The sequence below is a fragment of the Acinonyx jubatus genome, chromosome B4, assembly GCF_027475565.1.
Source record: "Acinonyx jubatus isolate Ajub_Pintada_27869175 chromosome B4, VMU_Ajub_asm_v1.0, whole genome shotgun sequence".
NCBI lineage: Eukaryota > Metazoa > Chordata > Mammalia > Carnivora > Felidae > Acinonyx > Acinonyx jubatus.
In genome coordinates, this window is record NC_069387.1 from 68665086 (window position 1) to 68690808 (window position 25723).

The window sequence follows — 25723 nt, forward strand, 5'->3', positions numbered from 1 at the left end:
GCATACATTTTTAGATGGCTTGTTGGTTCCCAGAGACACTCTAAGGCTTCTCATACCTTAAAAAAAGTCCTACCCACAAGGCCCTATCCTTTTCTGCAAGTGGGCTGAGGCCCATGTGTTCAAGCCTGAAACGATCTCTTGGGTAATGTTAATATGAGGCGACAGCCTTGTGTTGTGCGTTGTGCTGTCCTTCACCTCTGCAGAGACACTTCATTTTCTCAACATCTCGTTTATATTTCGGAGACTCCTTGCTGTGTTGATATGTAACAGACACGCAGGAACTTACAGGACCCAGGGCGCTGGATTCTGGGTCTGGGAGATGTTAAATGGTGGGGGCTGTCTTTACCGAGAGCCTGGTGGCAAACGGTTCTTTTGTTAGGTTGAAGGGACCACGGGCCAAGGAACAGACCGAGGTGGAGGGGGTGCCGCTGATGACACAGGCTTTCTGAGGGGCTGAGGGACAAGGGGGAAGTGCCCCCTCCTTCGGTCTCCAGGCCACAACGGAATGGAGCCTCTTGTTATACCTCACTCAGATGTTTTCCTTGAGAGCTGTCTTGTCCTCCTGCCCTCTGCCTCACTGACCCCTTCTCTCACACAAAGTTTAAAATAACATTATCAGAGTTTAACAGGACTTACTCTGTGTCAACTGCAATTCAGTGGGATCATTTTCTCGGGGATTTTTGAGAAGGGATGAGAAGTGCTTCCTCACGGGTCACCCAAGTTACACATTTAATCTTTCTATTATATTGGGATTCCATGTGCTTTACACTTAGCAAGCCCTGTCTGTCACAAATATATTTTTCTAATGGCTAAAATGATAATGTCAGTTTCTTCTAGGTGTCACTCCTGCTCTGTTTCCTGGTTAGTTTTCCTGGTTCAGTCACCAGGTGGTGACTATCTTGTGTCTTGCCCAACACATCACCACTCGGTCACCCCTTCTGAATGGTGGGCTCCCTGAAGCTCTATGGCACGGTGACCTTACCCCTCCCGGTCACCACTGATTGGGTGAAGGGTGTGCAGTAGGCCAACGTGAACCGTTTCTATGGATGCTGAGGAAGAATCTCTTGAAAACCTGGAAATTTAATATTTGAACTTGAACTTGGGAGTTATGGGTGTCCATTTTATACTCACCCCGTGGACAAAGTAGCAGCACATTAAGAAAGAGGAAGCATATTGGGACGCCTGGGTGGCTCAGTTGGTTGACCATCTGACTCTGGGTTTCGGCTCAGGTCACAATCTCGTGTTTGGTGAGATGGATCTGCAGAGAGGGCTCTGTGCTGGCAGCATGGGGCCCGCTCAGGGATTCTCTCCCTGCCCCTCAAACTATGTAAACAAACATTAAAAAAGAAGAAGAAGGATGAAGCAGAAGAGAAGAAGTCTCTACCTTCTACTCCTGTTCTAGTCTTCCCTAAGCCTGGCCACATTCCTACCCTTGGGTTGGGTGAATCACCTCTGTATCCCAATGATAAATCGCTCACTCCTTCATCTTCCTTTTCTTTTCTTTTCTTTCTTTTCTTTTTTTGGCCAGACCAAGTATGAGACTTTCTTCTGTTGCCTCTAATCAAAGGTATCTCAATGGTCCCACATTCACCGAGCCAGTATTCAGTGTGCACTGCCACTACTCCCAGGGGAAGATAAAGATAGAGGAAGGGAGAAACATGCAAACACACAGTTCATCATCAAGGGGGGAAATGGGGAGTTTTCTTCCCTTTGTCACTCACAGTCACAGACTCTCTTCCTGTGGGGGACTCTGTCGTCCGTGCAAGAAGTTGGAGATCCGAGCCCATGACAACAAACAGCAAAGAGCATGACGTAGCTGCCATCAGGAAAGAAATAAGGTTTTGAAAGCCAGAGTCCGAGTTTGAAGTTCCACACATGTGGAGTGTGCGCCCAGCGCAAAGAGGCTGGTTTTCTTGGGCAGATCAAATGCTGAATCTTGGATCCCTCCACAGGACACATGCCATTGATAGGAGCCAGGAACGATCTGTTTTTGAAGGAGTGGTTAGGATGTTTTACAATTTGCATATCATCATTGTATTTGCAGAGTGGGGGAACTAAGAGGTGCTTGAAAGTCTTTTGATAATCACCACTCTCTTTTTTCCACTTCTGATGTAGATAATTCACATCCCAATTATGATGTGAATTCAAACACGATTATTATTCAAACATAAACGGTCGTGTATTTTCATTACTAGAAAATAACTTTCTACTTGATAGAGCCAAGTTATGGAAAAGTCAGCATTGTCTGTTTTTCATAAAGCACATTCTTTCTCTGCTTTGTGCCAGAATCCTGTCTCAGTTGAAGATAAAGTGGAAAAATCTTCACTGTGGTTGATGTATAGCTTTTTATGAGAAGGAATATATTATGATTCTAACTCTATCCTTTGACCTTCTGTTCTGATTTAAGGTTACCTGAGTAGAATATTTAAAAATCAGAGTATTTAAAATATGGACATAAAGAATAAATGTTAGATAATTTTTTATTTTGACATTAAAATATTTAAAAAAAAACAAGGAACTTAAAGAAAAATGTTACATAGGATAGTTTTTACTTTCACTTAGGAAGAGCAAGGCAAAGAAATGTAATTCACAGATTATACCAGGAAGACGTGCAAATTTTCTCCCCTGCTAACTCCATTAAAAATGTTACCTCCCACAAGTTTCTCTTGGCAAAACTTAACTTCAGATCTTGAATTTAAATATTAAGTAGACAAGACTGGAATACAGGTGTTTCTAAGGTGTTTCTATCACTAATCCAGCCTGTTTACTTTATGTTCCTTGTTAACTAGATGGATTTGAGTAGATCATCTTCTGTTTTTTATCTTCCTTCCTAACCTGAAATGAGCAAATGTTTCATGGATTTTTCCTTCTCCCTTTGGTTTCCTCTTGTTACATGTTTTGCCAGATGGCTGAGTTTCATTTAGAGAAGAATTTTCCATAATAACATATCACTTGGTACTCATGGCCAATGGTCCTGCTCCCCCCTGTCATCTGCAGGAGCCATGGAATGGAGTAAAGTGGCAAATGAGTCAGGCCTGGCAGAGCCTGGAGGAGGAGGAGGAGGAGGAGGAGGAGGAGGAGGGGGGGGGAGAAAGGGAGGAGTGAGAGGAGGGGGAGAGAGGAGGAGGAGGTGGGGGGAGGAGGAGGGGGAAGAGGGGGATGGGGAGGAGGAAAGATACACCAAAAGAAGAGAGACTTGAACGCCAAAGACTTGAAGAAAGAGCCTATTATAGCAAGAGTTGAAGTGTGTGTGTGTGTGTGTGTGTGTGTGTGTGTGTGTGTGTGTGTGTGAGAGAGAGAGAGAGAGATACAGAGACAGAGACACAGAGAGAGGGAACCACATGCACATACTCAGGAAGAACTGTGTGTGTAAGTATTTTGGAGTGTAGCTAGAGGGCATTTTGACAGATGTGGAGCATGTGTGGCACAACATTGTTTGGAGGAGGGAAGGACTTCGGGAGGAAGGAACATCACTGAACTGCAGAAAGAAATGAGGCTAAAATCCTGGGTGTGCAAGTGAGGGAAACAGTATCAAGAAGTAGAAGAAACTCACGTTGTGCCATTAGTTATGTCTGCCAAATTTTAGTTATTATGACCAAAAAAAAAAAAAAAATAGAAAACAGAACTCTTTTCCCAGAGCCTGGATTTGTGATTTTCAAAGACTGCCATGCCCGTTGGAATCTGCAGGCAAGGTACCCATCACACAAAATCTAAACAAGGGGTTCATTTCTGGAATCAGAACCTTCACCTTGCCTGGTACAAAACAGGCAACTCGCAAATACGGTATTCATTCAGATTCGAGTTCATGAAAACTAACTTTTGGACTTAGTGACTTTCAGCAAATGACATAACCTCTCTGGGCTTCGATTTCTTCAGTTAAAAAATAAAGCTGTTGGTCTAGATAAATGTTTTCCAAATAGTTCTCTACAATTCTTTCTAGAATTGTAGTGCCTCTCCCTCACTTCTGGGATTCAAGCAGAGCTGCTAGGGCTTTTTTCTGCTTATATCTTAGTCTTTGAAGGATGTATTCTGATTAAAAGAAAAAAAATTGGGGATTTATTAAACTGGATGCTATGTTCCCTTGTAGCTCTGTTAGCCTAAATATGTATGCGTCGGAGTTGATATGAGCACAACTGGTGCATTCAGGCAGCCAACAATTGTCACTGGGTGTCTGATATTCGGGAGGCAGGGTTTTCGGTATTGAGAAGAAAGCAATAAGGAAACCAAGTCCTTATGCTGAGAGAGCTTACACTCTGGTTGGAGGAAAGATCATAAGCGAAGAGATTACAGCTTGGTGTATTAGCGCAGAGCCAGAGCATAGAGAGCGATGGCGTCTTCCAAGGAGTGACATTTGAACAAAATGGGAGAGAGATGAGACAAAGGATCTGGGGAAGAACATTTCAGGTGGAGAGAACAGCGAGTAAAGGACCTTGGCAGATACAAACCTGCAAATTTACTTTCTCCTCGTGAACTGATCTTGGTATCCAGAGTCCACGCTCCCTAAAGGAAGGAAACACTTGGTTTTGTGATGAAAGGCACTGGAGTCTCTTCTGCTTTTAGTAGTCCCTTTCTTCGTGGCTCCTCCATGCCCTACGGGGGGTAGAGGGGGTTCCTCCCACCTTGTCTGCACAGCATGTGCTTGCTGTCCACAGAGCGAGCATCTGGTACTCATGAAATGTCTTGTCTTGCTCTGTACCTGGGCAGATCTGTCCCTGCTCTGTCTGCTGCGGTTAACGCGATGTGCCCTGATGCTGCTTTTTCCTCCTGTGCTTTCATCTGGTCACCACTACTGACCACTGGCCTGACCACTCCTTCCAGTGCCCAAGACTCCATACCCAGCTGCCTGAGACTCTCTGTTCAGACCCCAGGCCTTTTTGGCTTTCTCAGCACTGCCACGGCACGGAGCTTGGGGGCTTCTCTTGTTCCATGCTGGTGTGGGCAAGAGAAGTGATAAGAACAGACTCTTGAACCTCAGAGCTTGGGTTTGCCTTCTGGTTCTGCAGAGCCGGCTGACCTTGAACCTCTTTGTGTTTTTATCTTTGTCTCAGGTGCTCCGCCTTAAATGGGGATGATCAGGATAGTACTGTTGCCTTCCATGGTTGTTGTCAGGTATAAATAGGCTAATATATGCAAAGTGCTTTTTAAAGTGCATGATGCATAGTAAATACCAGGTCCATTTTTGGTTTATAAGACAATCGGTCCTAGGACACTGCCCTTGGCTTCTTGCTCCGCATTGCCCTTCAGCCAACAGAGCCCTCCACTTTTCTGAGAGGTTCCATGACTAGGCTGTAGGAAGTGAGGCATTAGCTTCTATGATCTAGGCTTCCTTGAACTGAATGGGACCCTCAGAATTTAACATCCAATCACATATAGTTTGTACTTAACCAAGCATTTTCACATGCATTGTTTTATTGAATCCTCAACATAACATTATGAAGTCTGAATTATTAACTTCATATTGTACATGAGGCTTGGAGAGGTTGTGACTTGATCACACAGGTAATCAGTGGCCCAATTCAGGCTTTTTTTTTTTTTTTTTTAGAAAACGATTTCTGCTTCTAGCGTCAGAGTTCTGGTCAGTATACCTCAGCCATTTCTAAGAAACTCTCTGTATAAACCTATGGGTCAGAATACCAGACAGGTGAACTGGCTAAATCCAAATACAAGAAAAACCTGTGTTCTATCAAATTCTTGCTTCTTTGTTTTTCCACATCATTTTTTCATTCCTTACCCTCGTCCCCAGTCATTGCAACGTCAGGAGTGAAAGCGGAGTAGAAGGTGTAACTTTTAGTTGTTTTGGTACTTTCATGTTTTACTTAAAATGTCGTTTAATTAAGGCTAATTTTTTAAACTTCTTGGAGGAATTCCCTCTTCCCTTTTTATTAGATATAAATTGCAAGATAAAATCACTAAACCAGTTGATTGGTTACTCACCAGAGACCTGTGGCATGTTGCGAAGTCAACTACTCATCTAACTGTAAGAGAATGGTCTACACAAAAAATAAGATACTTGGGATTTCAACATTCCCTTTCGAATCACAATTTTTACAAGTAAGTCACAGTGGAATGGAAATGTGAATGGACCGCTTCCTTCTGCGAGCTACCGGTGCACAAAGTGGACGTCCGTGCAGAGTCCTGGTCACAAATGGGGGTGGCCAACACTGCCCCATTTGTTCTTTTGTCACCACAACTCCCATCCAAACACAAGGATATTTCAGTTAATTATGGTCTTTTTTTTCTTTTCCTTCCAAGATCATGTCTAGCTAGTATGCCATATCTTCCTGTATCTTCCTAATGTTTCAGATGAATTTCTTGGTGGACATTTTAAATTTGCAACACAATTTTGTAGGTAAAGTCCTGTGTTTTATTGTGTGAGAATTTTTTTGGCTCAGCTTCTCAAGGCCGGTATCTGCATTTTGTCTACTATGAGAAAGCTGCTCATCCTTTGGAGACTAGGGCTTGGCTTGAACTGTGTAGTTGGCTTTAAAAAGCCTCTATGGAGACGTCTGTGGGGCGAGACCCTGGCTTGTCCCCCTCACTGTTCTTGCAGCCATCACTGAATGTACTTGCTGTTGACATATGGCGCTGTTTGCTTCTAGCCGCGACGGTTACAGCCAATGTCCCCTATGGTATCTAGGTCCACATTGCGTTAACGCAGCCCAAGATTTGGCCAACAGCTTCCATCTTCTCTAAAGCTCCCATTAAATCATGTCAAGTGATTTCAAAGCTGAACTCTTTTTTCTTTTCTCTCCAGAAAGCTTGCCAAGTGCATTCCTGCCTATGTATTAAGGGAATTTGGGTAGTCATTCCAAGAAAGTTCAGAAGGATAAAAGAAACATTCCAATTTCCATAGTGTTGATAAAGCATCGCAGCACATGTTAACAAGGTGTATCATTTAGGTCTTTATTTTAATCTGTGTCGCTGTTGTGTGGCAGGAAACTCTGGGCCTTTTCACACTCTTTGCTTTACAGGAAATCTCAATGGAGCCTTTACTAGGAGTCTGTTGCACACAGTTTAAAAGGAAATGCGACTTTATGTTCTTTTTACACTCAGAAGTCTGAAAGGAACATTGTTTTTTAAGAGCGCTGCACAGAGAGCAGAACAAACTTTAATTACCTCCTTGAGGTGTCAACAATTAGGGAAACTGAGGAAGTCACAACTTCTGAGATGAGAGAGGCTTTTCAGGTGTTTTCAGGAAGGTGTTTTAAAAGGTACCTTGTCACTTGGTAAGTGCAGTTTTCCAACTGCTGTTTAATTGTCTGTCAAAGTCGGAATGCACATGAAGAGAGCATGGAGATAATTGAACTTCTCTGAGACAAGCGAGGAATTCATTTCCTGGTCAATGCCTCTGATAGGTAACATTGAAGCTGCTTTACGGCATTAAGTGGGGAAATTTCATTTTAGCCTTTTTTTTTCTCTCTCTGCTTTGTTATTCTAGGTGACAAAGAGCAGATTACTAGAAGAAAAGTTGACAGTTTTTAGTAACTGCCTTTCAAAATATAGCAACCCAAATCCCTCTTATGGGCTGATTTATTTTCTGTGTGTGTTCTTCTTAGGTTAGGAGTGGTAGCCTGCCTAAAATGACGTGGTTCCATCACCTTCTGGCTTCTATTTCTTCTATTTCACAACAATCCCTGCAATATATTTTCTTCTCTTCACTTACACACTGGTATTTCCCTTTCATGGCACTCAGTGTGCCTCTGTCTCTCTATGTCCTGCTTTGAGATTATGGAAATCTGTCTCTTGGACTCCAGGATCCTCTCACAGACCTACCTTTCACTGTCCCAGAGCAGCTTTGTGTTCTGAAACCTAATCACAGAGACAATTCATCTCCCAAATGTTTTTTTTTCTCACAACTGTTTAAAAAGTTTTTTTTTTTAAAGTTTATTTTACCTTTGAGAGAGAGAGAGAGAGACAGAGCATGAGTGGGGGAGGGGCAGAGAGAGAGGGAGACACAGAATCCGAAGCAGGCTCCAGGCTCTGAGCTGTCAGCACAGAACCTGATGCAGGGCTCGAACTCCAGAACCACGAGCTGGTGACGTGAGCCGAAGTTGGACACTTAATCAACTGAGCCACCCAGGCGCCCCCACAACTGTATATTGAAGGACAGTGTGTCATTGGCTCTGTATTAGGTGCTGGAGGAAAATCCTTGCCCTCATGGAGCTTAAGTTCAAGGGGAGCGGGCATCAGCTTCTCACTGTAAAATATAAACTGGATCACCTTACATCTTCTGTAGCTTTCTTTTTCATGGCAAGATGTGTACTCCTGTAGTTTGAACACATCCTACTGGGATTGAGACGGAATTCTTTTTTTTTTTTAAGATTTTATTTTTAAGTAATCTCTATACCCAACATGGCGCTCAAACTCACCACCCCAAGACCAAGAGTATAATGCTCTACCGACTGAACCAGCCAGGCTCTGTGAGACTGAATTCTTACTAAGAGAAAATCGCATTCACTGGGTTAAGGCATTGGTAATTCAGGGCCAGGAGTTCTTTCTGCTATAGGTATCTCTGTCGGTTTTTCAAGATTATATGAGGAGGGAAAGAGAACCTGAAACACAAATCTTTCCACAGGCATTATCCATTTCCCTGCCCGGATGGTCTTGTTTTAAATTCTAAAAAGTGACAACAATTCAGAAACAGACCCAGAAAAGACGAAAATTCCTGCTTTCATGGAGCTTGCGTTTGCCAAGGGAGGCAGAAAACACAAAAGATAGATAAGTAATGTGTGTCAGGTGCCGTTACTATAGTAACAGAAAGTACTATTATCTACAGAGTTTGCAAAGTAATCTCCTAAACACCATTGTTCAACACATATTCATTGAGCAACCCATTTGTAGTAGCCATTGTGCTTACAACTGTGGCATTGTTACAATTTTATCCGTATCTTAAGATTGAAATTTTGATATTTAGAGAGGTGAAGTTATTTTTTCCAAGGCATTAGAGCTGACAAATTGCAGAACCAGGATCCAAACTCATATTTTCAGTTTCCAAGCTCTTTCTAAGGCAAGAGCTGTAACTTTAAAATCTGGGCCCTGAAGCAGACATTTCTATAGAAGCGTCCTTGTTTCTTCGTTCACTCCTTCACTTACTATTTAATGGCAAAATAAATCCATCTCTAGGCAAATGGATTTGTACCTTCAGGGACTTCTTACCATGTGTGTTGCTGGGGTGATATTTTATCTTCAAGTAAATGAGTTTGGATCGCCTCAAAATTCATTACGACTTGTAAAAGGAATGTATGATTGTGTTTTTAAAATTTGCATTCATAAACTTTCCTTTAAATGACGTTAAAGAAATTCATTTTCCACAACATTCTTCTCCCTGTTTCATATCCTTTATTCTTTCAATTTCCTCTGGTTAAATGAATTTCAAAATTAGATCCTTTGACTCTTTTATAAACTGTGTTTGCAGAGTCTCTCAATCCTCCACGAGTCTTTGCTGGGTTCTTAAAAGCCCATGGCTCTTGGAATTCATCCTTTATGTGGGAAACAGGAGAGATTATTTTTTTACTTTTTTATTTTTTTATTTTATATAGAGACAGCATGAGTGGGGAGAGAGGTGGGGGGGGAGGGAGGGAGGGGGAGGGGGAGAGAGAGAGAGAGAGAGAGAGAGAGAGAGAGAGAGAGAGAGAGAGAGAATCTCAAGCAGGCTCCAGGCTCTGCCTGGAGCCCAACGCAAGGCTCAATCCCTCAACCCTGGGATCATGGCCTGTGCCAAAATCAAGAGTTGGATGTGCAATTAACTGAGCCACCCAGGTGCCTCTTTACATTTTAACTTCATTTCATTTAATTTTATCTTAAGTAGGCTCCATGCCCAACGTGGGGCTTGAACTCACTACCCTTCGATTAAGAGTCACATGCTCACCTGAATGAGTCGGCCAGGCATCCACCAAGAGATTCTTGAAAATAATCTGAGTTGATGTGTATTTCTGCTCTTTTACAACAGTTTCTCAAGGTAGGAAGTTTAAAACAAAGTTGGGACAGTTGTGAAAAAGTCAGCACAGAGCAGAAAGTCCTAGCTTTTGGAGGCCAGCAAAATCAGACTTCTGAATGTTGACAGAGACACATACTGTTTTTAGTTGTGTTTTTACAGTCTTCCCTTCCCTGTGATTCTTGTCATTGGACAGATTCCTCTCCAGTAAAATGTTTTAAACTGATCTTAAACCAGGATGAGTGCAGCAATGGGGACATGAAGAAAGCCAGCACATTACAGTGGACAGAGCATGCAAATTTTTTAAAATAGTTGAGCAACTTGTATAGTTAATAATATTTAAAAAGACATAAAAATAAGAATCTTCAAAAAATAAAAAAAAGCAACTTTTGTTCAATGTAGAGATTATCGCTGTGAATATTTTGAGATGGTCTTTCCTCTCAGTCGTGCTTTCCTCTCACAAAAATATGTGATCGTATATTATGGACTTCTTTTTCTGGGCATTTCCTTCTTCGTCTGCCTCATTTTTATGGCTCTTCAGTGGACTGATGTATTATGATTTATCTGCCTACCTGTCTAGTATTGACCATGTAAGTTATTTCTAATTTTTTCATTCTCATTAATGTTATAATTAACATCCTTAAAGTAAAACGTTTGAGCACATCTGTGATTAGGTCCTTAAACTAGTCCACAGAAGTTAAATTTTGGGGGCAATGGGTATATAGGATGTTAAGGTTTTTTTCTGGTTTTGTCAAATTGTTCTTGAAATTCTATATTGCCAACAATAGTGTATCGTGAATTAAAACATTGGATAAGAAACTTTGAGATGTAGAAGGTGCAATACATAATTTTAAAAAGTACATTCCAGGACCGCCTGGGTAGCTCAGTCGATTAAGTGTCTGATTCTTGATTTTGGCTCAGGTCATGATCTCATGGTCATGGGATCGAGCCCTGCCTGTGTTAGGCTCCGTGGTGAGCATGCAGCCTGCTTGGTCTCTCTCTCTCTCTCTCTCTCTCTGCCCCTTCCCCTCTTACTCCATCTCTTTCTATGTAAATAGACAAATAAACATAAAAAAATAAAAAGTACATTTCAGATCATTTCAACTACTGAATCTACTCTGTTTTTTCAGTTTGGGGATTATTTTTCTATTGGCCAACCATCCCAAAGAAAGAAAAAATGGAATGCCATTACAATGCAGAAAGTCTATGGAGTATGCGAAACTGGGAATTGGGAAATGTGGCCTTTATTCCTGTCTCTTTTACTCACTTGACGTGTGTGACTCTATGTCAGCCAGAAAGGCCCCCTTCCTGGGCCTTCAACTCTTTATTTGTGGTTCCAGGATAATAATTAATACTATCTATCTTCTTTTACTCTCAAAGTGAATCATAAAATTCCATGCTTACCTTGTGCATCAATAAGTGAGGTATTTCATTTATTAAATGGATATCTGTTGTTTTGCCTGCCCAGCCTATTTCTAGCATCTTCTACCGTGGAACTGCTTTTTCTCATCACCATAGACTCTTCCCCAGTCTGCACACTTGCAGTCTAATCCTGTTCCTGGCCCTGGTCCGGGTTTGGTCGGGTGGAACACCAGGTCCTCTCGGGTTCAAAGATGGATCTACAAATGGGCATGTGACCCAAGTCAGGCTCCTGTGAACTTTCTTCCTGGATTTCTTTTTTTTTTTTTTTAACGTTTATTTATTTTTGAAACAGAGAGAGACAGAGCATGAATGGAGGAGGGTCTGAGAGAGAGGGAGACACAGAATCTGAAACAGGCTCCAGGCTCTGAGTGGTCAGCACAGAGCCCGACGCGGGGCTCGAACTCACAGACCGCGAGATCATGACCTGAGCTGAAGTCGGACGCTTAACCGACTGAGCCACCCAAGCGCCCCCCCCTCCTGGATTTCTGAGGGGCTTAGTGGTGTGCTGGCTCATACTGGCCCACAGGAGCCTATGTTAATTTCTAGGAATTTCACAAATCAGTTGTTAAACACAGTCTTTTTTAAAAATTAGATGACACAAACTTATAATTATATTAAACTAAGGTAGTGGATACTCAAAACTCATAGCTTTCTAATTATTGTACTACATTTTATTATAACCTACGCTGTATAAGTTATTTATGTCACATTCTTTTTTTATGGTAGAAACACCGTACATCTCTTCTCAGTTCCTTGTTTAGTGATGTCAAATTGGCTGGTTGAAATTGGCCCAGGGTTGGATATTTACACCATGGAAATTGGCAAATGCCAGTGGATATTCAAAACCACAGTTTTTTTGTTCATTTATTTTTTCTGAAAATCCAGTTGTTTAACATTTAAAAAATCACACTGGTGGCTGAAACTATTGGGAAAGAGACTCTTGCTTCTTACTTGGTTGCTATGCTGCTGAAATATAATCTTCAAGTAGCCAAAGGGCCATTTTGGTTATTTGGGAAGAGCTTGTCCAAGAATAATGCCAACAAATTTGCCCACAAAGCAGAGCTGAGTGATACAGAGAAATGAGAGTCTTAATGTCTGGTGAGCATTTGGTATTTTAGTTGGATAAGAACCTGGCTCAAACCACATTAGGTTTTTATAACTTATGAATGAAAGTCTTTTTGATAATACAGATTGCATGATCTCTAAGACTCCCTTACAACATAAATAATACACGATTTTAAATTATATAAAAGGGGGAGGGGAATTCCTTAGCTAAATATTTAGTGCCCATAGTTACTATCTTTGAAAAGAAATCAAATAAAAAAAATATGGCCCAGTGAACTCAATTTGTCCTCACTCACTCAATCTTGTATGATGGGAGCATTATCTTATTAACTGAAATTTCAGCCATGAAATGGATTAAATAAACTGATGTTAATAATTACAGTTAGTTTTACAAAATTCCCCCTTCCTTTTAAAATGTAATACGGTGCTTCAGTTGATTCACTTTAAGAGAATTAAAAAAACCCTACTTTTAATTATCCTCAGATAATGAGCATTACCTATATTTGATCACAATACTGTCTCCAGAAACCTGGTTTGAACACACTCTGCATTTTAAGAACACTCTGCACTTTCCCTCTTTGAAATATTGACTTCATTTTGCCAAAGTGCTGCCTGCCATTGCGCACCCCAAGGTACTGTTTCTTAATTAGCGAAGGAGTCTGAAGCAGGTCCTGTTGAGGTGTTAGGAATCTTCTCCAATTTGACACTGCTCCAGTGTATATTTAACACTTTATTCCTGGCTCATTATGGCGATGACCCATTTCACATATTGTCGATTCAAAAGAATCAAAATCCCTTTGGTGTGTTTACTTTCTGGTACTTGACTGTTGATAACTCAGAGGTGTTAGTGGTTAATTGTAAACGTTCACAAAAACCCTGAGACCAAAACTAATAATTTGCCAAGTGTTAAGTGGGTTTACGTTTACCACCCCCGAAATAACAGTGTTCCCTTCTTTATCCGGCTTTAAAAAGATGTTGGAGAAAGTCCGTTTTGATTTGGATGATCATATTTAAAACTAAACCAAACAGCAGAAATCTCGGCACCGGGACTATTAGCTTTGCTAGACTTATTTTTAGATGCCAGAACACTGGGGTCGTGCTGCCGATAGTTGGCGGCCCCCTCTGAAGTCCATTGTTGTTCTGCCCCTTTCGTTAATGAGGTCTTATCTTGCAGCTGTAACAAAAAATGTATTCAAATGAACGTGAGTGAGAACTATGGTGCAGTGAAGCAAATCAGCCTTTTTTCGGGACTGACTGTGCATTCATTCCCCGCACCAACATTTGCATTTCTCAAATTCTGTTCTGAGGAGCCTTATTAGGGAAACAGTCCAGGTCAGCGTTTTCAACGTGCAGGTCACATCTACATCTGAGTCGCCTGGTGTGTCTGTTAAAATATAGACTCCAGGGCTGCTGTGGACTCCCGTTTTCTGGAAGTGGGGCTTGGCAACCTAGATTTTTAACAGTTCCTTGGTGATTCATACATCCTTTGGGAATAACGGGGTCTAATAGATTTGTGAACCACTTTCTTGAAGGTTTATAAGCCAGATGAGCACATTAAAGGCTCTGAGAAGTCCTGTAGTGGGGGGAGACTGTTTGACTTTTTAAACACAGGATTTCCTCAAATTATTTTGCAAAACTTTTTTTGGGGGGGAACATGTTATTTGACCAGATATTATTGGGAAAATTTACTCTAACCAACATCATAAGAAATATAGATTGTTGCAGACAACTGCTTGCTAATTTGATACTAATGAGTTAATATAGTATCTTGGTATGCACAATAGACAGGAAGATGTGAGTGTGAATCCCGCGTTTTGTACTGTTGGCTCAGTTTGCCTCGCAGTAATATTCGCTTAGTCCTATGGTGATAGGATGAAAGAGTAAATTAATACCAACCCAGAATCATTGCCAGAAAAATAATTTAAACAGAAAGCCCTCTTGATATTGTCATCTTTTATGAAGAGCAACACATCGATACTTTTGGCAATTGTTCTTTGCGCAGACATTCTACCTCCTCACTCTACACCCCCAGGGAGGAGATCTGGTTACTATTTTACAACGGAAGATATGGAGGGAGGACAGAGGGCTATTTCAGAAATGCCAATCAGGTTGAACAATGGGAAAAGCAGTAAATACATTTGAACAGGAAATTGGGTGGAAGTGAAATAATTCTTCACCCTGTAGCAGAAAGGGTGAAAGGCAGCCCCAGTCTTCCGTCCCACCCTTCCTCCGATTAGGCACAAACAACACAAAGCCAGGGAGGTGGAGTGAGTAAAGAAATGATAAGTAACAATGAACTTGGGAGGCTTCAGCAGGTCCTTCTCTGAGGTGGGGCTGCCTTTTACTCGTCTCTACAAATAGAGGGCACAAAGATGGGTCCAGAGTAAAGAAAGTAGGAATAGATTAGCTGCAGGGAGAGATAGAAAGACACCTTGGGGTCTCCTTTCAGATGGCCTGGGCTGGCCCACTAGGGTAGAGAAGGAGACAGGGTGCTGGGTTCCTTCTGTCTCTGGATCACACCAGGCATTTCATACTCCCATGCCTTGGCACATTCTGCCTTTTCTTGAAATGCTCTTTCTTGCCTCTTTTTTCAACTATGTGCCCACAGAACTTTGCTGATTCTTCTAGTTTAGTCCTGTAATAGTATATTCATGGTATGCTGATAGACTGGGAACTCGTGGAGGGCAGGGATATTTTCTTCATTATCTTTACGGATGATACCTTGCACTAGGCTCGGCTCCTAGCATAAAACAGTTTTTTCAATAAAGGTTTCTTTGCGGTTGCCAGGGAGGCCACACACCTCAACAGGGTGCTCCTAGGTGATTGTCAGAGTACTCATGTAGAGTTCCAGGGGTGCAGAATTTTAGGAGGCTGCCTCGTAGCCTCTCGCAGTGATAGTTCATATAGGAAGCAAACGACGGCCTGGGACTCCAGCCCCCTCCTTCCTAGTCCAATGCACTCTTGAGTAGCCTAAGGTCATTTGTGTAATTAAAGAAAAAAAAATCCTGATGTTACCCAGTGCTATCATGACCCTTTCCGAATTACGGTATAAACCAGCATTTAAATTAATATCTGCATCAGTAAAAAAAATGCAGAGTCACTGAGTTAAAAGTGACTTAAGGAGAGTGTTTTACTTCTGAATAAAATTCATTCCGTCTCTTCTCGCACTCCTTGAATTTTTGCCTCCCTTTGTGCTTCTTCCTGATTTGGGGCTTGGTGTGGAAGCTACAGTTAAAAATTGCTGGGTGAGAAGCTATTCTCCAGGTACTCTCAACTGTATTGGAAAGAGAAGTTCTCATAAATCACATAAGAGAACCAGGGCCTCTGGGACTGCTTAGTTGCCAAGTGAATTCTGATTGATTGCTTTGGAAAATATGTACATTTTCCAGGAGCTTATCTGAAATAAAATAAAGATTCATACTTTCTCAGACTGAGCTCCCTCTCCACCAAATTTCAGTCATAGCCCAGTCATTTTAAAGGGCGGCTAAAAGATGAGTATAAGCATTAGGTGTTTAGTTAAAGACTTGGACAGCAGAGCACAGATGTTATTCCAAATGGAGAAAGGTCTGGAACAACAGAGTGTCCCCAACGAGACATAAAATCAGAACCAGATTCGGGTGATAGGGCTCATGCTGACTTTATCAAATTCACTCCTAAACGGTGATCAGCACTGTAGAGGGCTTGCTGGGAAAACCAGGATGTCTGATGCGGTTATATCACCACCACAGCAGGAGGTGATATGACTTAGGGTCCTGGGGGAACTGGAGTTGTGGATGGCTAAGAACAGTGGAACTCAATGGGAGGAAAACATCCCGGTCTTAATCCTTTTAGGTCACAGAATCTGTTGAAAACCTCTGCAAGCCGTGAACCTTCTCCCCAGAAAAACTCACAAACACGTGAAAGCCCACAGGCTATTTCAGGGACTTCACAGACCCCCTGGTGCCTGGAGGAGTGTGGGACCCCGCGTTAAGTGCCTTCCCGCAAAGTTCCTGGTTTCCTGATGTGGCGGCTCTGCCCGCTGGCACCCGGCGTTTCCCAGGTGGCACAAGGCAGGGCTGGGTCCCGGCAAAAGGAGAGGGTGGAACATGTGCCATGAGGCTGACTCAGTTATACTGAACACAAGTGGCCTTCGTCCCCCACAGATTTCCCAAACTCTGTCGTGTGGTGGGACCGTCTGGGAGAGATTTAAAATTCTCTCAGCGTTAATTTATACTTCCGTTTATAGTATGCCCAAAAGGAGAATGCACACTTTCAATTGGACTGACTTGGTAATTTGGTTCGGTGGTGGGCTAGGCTCATTCGCCAGATGATTACAGTTCACATGGGTACCAGGACCTGCTTGGTCCTGAGATACAGCTCAAGAGATTTTCTCGTTTGGGGTCATTACCAGCTCTTCTGAGTCCATCACTTGTGAACGAAGGAAGACTTCATTTTGCATTAGTAGCCTAGCCAACTTGATGACGCATTCTTGAACAGACATGGGAAAGAAGGTGGATAATGACAGTGTCTAACACGTTTTGTTTATCCAGAAATCAACCATCCCCAGGAGGTTGACATATAATCCCATGCTTCATCTGTCATCCATACTTTATGTAATAATAATAATAATAATAATGATAATGATAATCATTTACACTTATATAGGTACTTTCATCTAGGGAATCTCAAAGCTTTACAAACACTAATTACTTCTTCCAGTGTCCCTGTGAACTAGGTGAGGCCCATTTTACAGGTGAGGCAATTGAGGCACAGAAAGGACAAGAGGCTTTCTCAAGGCTATTGGGTGGCTGCTGAGAGAGCTCAGAAGCTTGGAGGGTTCTGTATCTCCAGTTGTCAAGAGGAAGCTGCACCTTGTGGGTGAGAGAATGGGAAGGACCACATGGGAAGGAAGCCCTCACTCTTCTGGGGCTTAGTTACCTAAACTCCAGCAGCCCACAGAAACACAGGGTGAGTTTCCAGAGCAAACACTCTCCCATCCACACCGCATGATGTGCACAGCCTGTGTGATGGGCTGTTTCTGAGATCTAAGCCGTAGAGATGGGGCTAAAAATGGCTGTCATATATGTTTGGATAGGAAGAAGAGGGACGAACTTGGGTCGAAAGTTGTCTTTGTGGTAGATGCTATTGAGAAGCATTGGCCCCCTCTATGCCAAGTTGGAACAATAGTGGCCTTTGACTTGTTTTATTCTGTTCCACCATACGAACTATCTGATGTGCACATAACAAGGACAAGATGTTCAAAAAGGGTCCCATATGCAATTGCCAGGGACCAAATGGAAAGTAGCTTCTCACTATAGGCTTTTCAGTTGTAGAGAGTGCTTGAAATTCCCCCGAGTGAGTGGTGCTAAGTTCCAGGGAGCACTCTCAAACTTTGGGATGAATGCCAGTCATCTATGGACTGAACTGCAGATTCTAGTTCAGTAACTCTGGGGTGGGGCCCAAGATGCTGCTGTCCAGTGACACCAGTGCCAATGGTCCCTGTATTAGTTCTCCACGTAGCAAGACTCTGTACTACACCACGCTACATGAGGCTTGGGTTTAGAGGAATTAGGCCTGGGTTTGAACATTGGTCTGCTGATTAGCGAGAGATTTGGGACACCAAAACTTTCCGAGCCTGTGTCTGTTTCTTTAAATGGTTATCATTACTCCCTCCGTCACAGGGTTGAAGATGAATAAAATAACCCAATAAAAAGAGTCTGTCACATGCTAGACCTCCACAAATAGTCATTCATTCCCCCAGGCTCCCCAGTTCATCCTGTCTGGCTATATTCCCAAACAAATAGTTCATAGTTTTCCCTCCGTGTCTGCCATAATCACCAACTATATTTGATCTACCTTGCCTTTTTCATACAACTTTACCTCTATATTCTTTTTCTTTCATGTGTAAAAGCCAGCATCAAGTGTCATTTCCCACCCCCCCACCCCCCCACCCCATTCTCAAAAGGCTTTTCTCCAGTTAATTTTTTGTCTCATTAACATCATAAACTTGTCTCTGCCTTCCTGTGTTCTAATTTGATCAGGGATCTACAATAGAAGTGAGACTATAGGGTATTCATGTAGTAAACAGGTATTTATTAAGCACCTATTATGCTAGGTCCTGGGCATACCATTGGCAATGTCATAGACATTTTCCTTTTTTCTCTACTGTCTTTGTTGCCTGTTTCACTCTCTGGGCAGTAGTGAAGTCTTCCTTCATCCACTGATGGTTTTAGACATTTCTCTCATCTCCTTCTGGTTTCGTTTTCCTCTCTTCCTATTGCCCATAGTACACCTTTGGTTCTTTTCCCTCTGAATCTAGCAGGCTAACTAAAAACTTGTCTCCTAAAAATCTTTATAAAACTCATTTTGTTTGGATGTCTGTGAGTGAAATAGTTTTGAATTTTTTTTTTTTAAAGCAACATTGAAAGCCATGGATAGTATATAAATACGGGGGAAAAAGTCTGGAATAACACACATTTCCCTGTTAGCACTGGAATTGGTAAGAGGAAACTTTCACATATTTCTTTATGTATTTTTGGCATTTGGGGGCCAAAAAAAATTTCTCCCTTGCTGATAATAGAATCAGCAAGTTCTATTCCATGATACAGGGGAAATAAAAAAAGGGAGAAAAAAAAATCTACACCTATGGATTAATGGATAGCCAAAGGTATAGTGAGGAAACAAATGAACATGAGACTTACAATGTTCAGATCTGCCCACATTCTCACCTGCAGTCTTATGTCTCAGTTTCTGGGTCTGTCTTATTCAGGTTTCAAGTCACTGGTGTGGAACTTCATCTTCCTGGGATTACACAGTGTCAGGAATGCTGTTGGCATGAAAGCAATACTACTAGTAAAGCAACAGGAGGCATTTTTACAAGAGAGAGCACTACCCAGATGGATTTTGATAAGGTTGGTATGTACCCCAAGAGGTCATAATTAACCACATCAGAGAAGGAGTGGCTTCTTAAGCAAATGGACTTTATCTTGCCATCTGCCAAAAAAGTACCAAATGCTCTTTGTTGAAAAACATCTGCCCTCTTGGAACTGAGTCTTCATGGCTTTAAACTGATGAACGTGATTGAAGAAATATATTTATTACTTATGCGTTTGACCTCCCAGACTTTACCTGGCACCTTGCTTCTCTCATGTCCTCCTAGTTTGGACTCAGGGTCTACCATTTGCATAAATGAGAAAGTATTGGATCATGGCTGAATTGGGAACAGAGAGAAATTATCTGATCAAAACAGAGCAGGAAGAATTTAATTTTTCCAGCTCACGGTCAATTTTCATCCTACCAGCTGGTATGCTGGACCAAACAGTTGTTGGAGAATTGAGATCGTGGGCTAAGTTGTATTAGAATTTAGCTGGGACTCAACCTGGCTTCTCACTACAGTCCCCTGGAGAGATTTATTCCAGAGAGCTTGATTCAATCACCCAAACTTTGGAATTAATAAAAACAACAAAACAACAGTACAAAACCCCACAACTCTCCTGGGACTAAACCAGCTTTAGAAGAGGACTTTGGACTGCACAGCTTCTTTTTTTTTTTATGTTTATTTATTTTTGAGAGACAGAACATGAGTGGAGGAGGGGCAAAAAGAGAGGGAGACACAGAATCTGAAGCAGGCTCCAGGCTCTGAGCTGTCAGCACAGAGCCTGATGCAAGGCTTGAACTCATGAATCCCAAGATCATGACCTGAGCCGAAGTCTGCCGCTTAACTGACTGAGCCACCCAAGTGCCCCAGGACTGCACAGCTTTTAATTAGAGACCACATAGTTCTCTAAAGGAAGACTAGACACTGTTTGACTTTGCTCTGTCCTGTGACTTTTGGTTTCATGTATATTCAGGAAATCATCAGATATATGGTCAAATAAATTAGAATAATCCAAGAATATGTTGAACATTTATAATTGTGTTTCAGGCAGGTACTTTTACTTTATATACATGAAACTCTACTACTGCGTTTCTCTGCAAATAAGCCTTCTTTCTTAAATGTTAATGAAGAAGTTCACCTTTTGTTTATGCAATAATTGTTAAATTATCAAACTCTTCCAAAATGCAGAATAAAAACCTTATCCTAGCCCTGGAATTTCTGCCTTGGTCGGGGGTGGGGTGGGGAGAGGGTGTCATCTTTGGGTTCTCCGCCTGCCTCTGCTTTTTGGAGGTGCAATACTTATTAGATGCACTTCCATTGTTTGTCTTGGGTTTGATAAAGGTTTTTGAGACTAATTTTTCTGCTTTGTGGTTTTCATTCTATTTCTTTGTTTCCAATATTAGTTGGGGGTCTATTTGGCTGTGCTGTTCCTTACTCTACCACTTTCGCAGGGAGTTCTTCTAACATTTTAGAAGGTGCAGAGATAAACCAGAATGTGCCCCATGAAGGATAACTGGATGTCAAAAGATCTAAAACCATGCCAAGGGATGAACATTTGAAGGAAATGGAGGCAAATTTCCTAGAAAAATTATGGTGTGAAATTATATGGTGATAGCTTCCTTAGTACATTTTCTTCCTTAATAAAAATTTTCTTTCTTAATTAAAGAAAATTCAGATCCTCCAAGGTTGTAATCCTTGTTCTTTAATAAGTAACTTCCTTTAGGGTAAGGATGGTATTCATCATTCATCTGTGTTGCTAGTCTCTCTGTCATATTCATGATCTATAATAGTAATTGATCAAAGCATTCTTTTCTGCTGAATCTGGAGGTGTTCTCAGAATTTTTCTCAACCATGTTCCAGGCAGCCACTACTAATTGATTGGTGTTGGCATTAAAGATGACACTTATTTGCAATCCTACCTGAAAGCTCTCTTGCTAATTATAGCTACCATGATGATAATTCTGTCCTTCAACCACCAAAAGGGCTTCTTGAGCCTTATTTGAATAGCCAGGTGGTAATGGTTGAGACACGATTGTTGAGACAATATCGGTATATTTTATTAGGACTGTAATCAAGGCTAGGTGAATAAGAGGTGGAAACAGAGCATCATAAAAACCAGTCTTGCTCCAATCTTCTCTAACCTACCTTTAGCCTCTAGAAGGATACTTCCTTGCATAGTTCCTGGTCTTCCTCCTTGAGGAAGAAAATAATTTTAATTTTACATTCTTGGAATGTTTTTAGTATCTCCAAAACTTTGAAATTTAGATCTAAGAAAATGAAACCCTGGTGGCTCAGTTAAGCGTCTGACTTCAGCTCAGGTCATGATCTCACAGTCCATGAGTTCAAGCCCTGTGTCAGGCTCTGTGCTGACAGCTCAGAGCCTGGAGCCTACTTCAAATTCTGTGTCTCCCTCCCTGTCTTGCCCTTCCCCCACTCACACTCTTTCTCTCTCTCTCTCTCAAAATTAAACATTAAAAAATTTTAAGAAAAAGAAGAGAGTTACAGGTGAATTGCCTGGCATTTTGCCTACTTAACTATTGTCCATTCAATGATCTCAAAATCCTAACATTCTTTCAGGAGATTCATGCATTTCAAGGTTACGAGTGCAGTCTTCAAATATTTGAAGAGAAAAGGAGAATGAAACCTCCTTTTACGGGGAACAGGGATGGGGTTATTGTATATTCTTTCTGAGGGCCAACTAGACCAGTAGGTGGAAATTAGAAGGGGGCAGACTTGGGTTTAATTGGTTATATCTTCTATTAATAAGAGCTTCCCTAACATGAATAAGTTATCTGATGTTATAGAGTGCTTCCAATCACTGGGAATATTTACGCAAAGGCTGGATTGCCCTTTGCGATAGAGTTCAATGGATTCATGGATATTTTGATGGAAAACTGAACTAAATCTCCCAGAGGAAACCTTGTTTTAAGTTAAATAGAGCTACATTTGTGTGTGTGTGTGTGTGTGTGTGTGTGTTATATGTGCTTATATTAAGGTAGTTTATAAATCTTTGACCTTTTCTATCCTGACACCTGCTGGCCAATGAGTGACTGACTATAGGTCATGATGATACACCTACAACTTCTAAATGGGAAGGTCTTTGAATGGGAAATGAAGAGACAAGGTGATGGAAAAATAAGAGTGATAATATATACTTGTATAGGTTTATAAGTGAATATAACATAGCTGCATTAGAATATATAATTGTATACATATATAATCTATAATTATAAGTATATAAGTGAACGCAACAGTCAATTTCAAAAGAAGTTTTTTTAAAGATTTTATTTTTAAGGAATCTCCACACTCAACACGGGGCTCAAACTCACAACCCCAAGATCAAGAGTCGAATGCTCTTCCAACTGAGCCTTCCAGGCATCCCATTTTAAAAGAATTTTAAACAGAATTGTGGGGGTGCCTGGGTGGCTCAGTTAGTTGGGCATCCAACTTTTGGTTTCAGCTTAGGTCATGATCTCAGGGTTCGTGAGATTGAGCCCCGTGTTGGGCTCTGTACTGACTTAGAGTCTGCTTGGAATTCTCTCTCTCCCTCTCTTTCTGTCCCTCCCTGCTCATGCTCAAAACAAAACAAAACAAAACAAAACAAAACAAAACAAAACAAAAGCTAGGATTGTGATCTTACCATTAGAAGACATTATGCAGTTAAAATAACAGTACTATGGAAAATATATAGTTCCCCCAAATTTCCTAAGTTCCTCAAACACACATTACTTTAGTGATGTGTTAGTTTTATACTGCTGCCCTAACACATTACAACACATTTTATGGCTTGAAAGACACTATTTATTATTTTATGGATCTATGGATTAGGAGAGCACATGAGTGTCATGGGGCTGCAATCAAGGTGTCAGACAGTGCTGCTTTCTTTCCTGGAGGCTCTGGGGGAAGCCCATTTCCCCACCTTTTCCAGCTAGCAGCGGCCCCCTTCCTTCATCTTCTAAGGCAGCAACTGTACATCTCTTTGACCATTCTTCTACAGTCCTATCTCTCACTGATTAGCTTTAACTGGAAAAGGTTCTCTGCTTTTAAGGATTCTCGTGATTAAATTGGGTTTACTTGACTAATCCAGAGTAATCTCTCCATCTCAAGATCCTTAACTTTAATCTCATCTGCAAAGTCCCTTTTGCCAGGTAACCTATTTACAGGTTCCAGGGATAGGGCTTGATCTTCTGACATGGGGGATGGGGCGAGGGGTGGATGGGTGGGGGGAGGGTGTCATTATTCTGTCTACCACATGTGGTCAGGATAACAATGCATTAAATCTCTATTGAATTCATACTGTACTTTCCAAAAGAAACAATGCCAGTAGAGGTCACGTTCCCAGGCTAGTCATCAGAGCTTCTGTGACCCACAACAGAAGACTTTGCTCTTCTAGGTACCGCCATTTAAGAGCACTAATGGGACCACTTGATGCAAAAGCCATGAATGACAATATCTCCTTAGGAAAATATTTTGAGTTCCTAATAGGATGTTAGGAAAAAACCCCTTCCCCTGTCTTCTCAGCCTCTTCTTTTTCCCTTATCCTTATTCTCCCCTCTCCCTGATCCTTATATGTTTGGGAATTCTGAGAGGACTGTTCCTAAGCCATAGGTGGTGACTCCCATGATCTGTGGGGTGGGTTCCAGAAGAGTGGGGGCAGGGAGGTGAGTAACAATGGAGGAACTAGAGGAGTGTGAGAGAAGGTAGTTGTGAGAGCTCATTCTGGTGAAAATCTCTGGGGGATATATTGGGAAGATTCTGGATCTCTCTCTTAGTTTCCCCAGGAGCCCAAATGCGTGGTTCAATGGCTTCTTTTTAGCTGCCTCCCCTAGTCAACAAAGTCTTCTATCCTTATTTGCTCACTGTGGAACAAAATATAGTTGTTCACACAAGCCAAAGCCTTTTTGGACTTTCTGAGGGTTTTTGTTTCCAAAAATTAGGGGAAAAAAAAAACTCTCTCCCCTGCTCCCTTCTATTTATTTTTACTGTTATGTAGAGATCATACACAGGTGCTAACGAAGGAGCTTCGTGCAGAAAAGGCTGCCTTGGAAGGCAGGGATAGGAGAAAGTGATGGCAAAAGGCTCTGCGGAGGGGTCGGGCAGTGGCAGGTCAGAGGGATGGGGAGGTGTGCTTTTTCTCTGCGGGGGGAGCTCTCCTCCAGCCCAAGCCTCCACAGTCCCAGATGGGTGGGTCCCCATGAACAGAGCAAGTCTGTTTCCTCACAATGTGCAAAAGATGGTGGGTGTATTGTTTTCTTATCTTCTGAGCCTGTTGTGTGGTTAGGTGAGGCAGTGTCTGGGGCAGGCTTTTTTTGGAGAAGTTTTCTTCTTTTTGGGTAAGTAAGGGGAACACTGCTCCTGACTGGGATCTAGGACCCGCTTCTCGATAATGATGATGATGATAATTATGTAAGTAGTGATCATTTTTGAGTAGTTACTATGTGTTAGACACTGTACTAAGTGTCTACATGCATCTATGAAAGCCTCATCATATTATGACATAAATATTTTAGGGGCACCTGGGTGGCTCAGTAAGTTAAGTGTCCAGCTTTGGCTCAGGTCATGATCTCACAGTCTGTGGTTTCGAGCCCTGCATTGGGCTCTGTGCTGACAGCTCAGAGCCTGGAGCCTGCTTCCGATTCCATGTCTCCCTCTCTCTCTGCCCCTCCTCCACTCATGGGCTGTCTCTCTCCTCTCAAAAATAAATAAACATTTAAAAATGTGGGCACTCAACCCCACAAACCATGAGATCATGACCTGAGCTGAAGTCAGATGCTTAACCAAGCCACCCAGGCTCCCCAACATTAAAAATTTTTTTAAAAAGAAATATTTTATCATTACGTGCTAATGATTTCTAAATAACACAAGAAAACATATAAAGCTATGCACTAAGTTGGAACAATACAGAAGCCGTTCAAAAATTAATGGGAATAAGACACGTTGCATAAAGTGAAGTCAGGGAAAGGGCTTCGTTTACAACTGTGCTGAGCTCTAGAATCACACACACCTAATACAGTCGGAAGTCCTCACCTCTCCTTCTACTCCTCCCCTCTACTCTCTCTTGCTCCCTGCCCTGTAGCCACTCAAGGGTTCTTTCTGCCCCTTGAACTCCCCAAGCTTGTAACGGGCTGAAGAGCGTGCTCCAAGTTCACGGTTACATCCTAACCCCAGTACCCCAGAGTGGGACTGTACTTGAAGACAAAGTCTTTTTACAGAGAGAGGGGAGACACAGAATCCAAAGGAGGCTCTAGGCTCTGAGCTGTCAGCACAGAGCCTGATTCAGGACTTGAACTCACACACTGTGAGATCATGACCTGAGCCGAAGTCAAACGCTCAACCGACTGAGCCACCCAGACACCCTGAAGACAAAGCCTTTAAAAAGGTAATTCACTTAAAATGAGGTCACATGGGTAGGCCCAGCCCAGTATGACTGGTGTCCTTATCAGAAC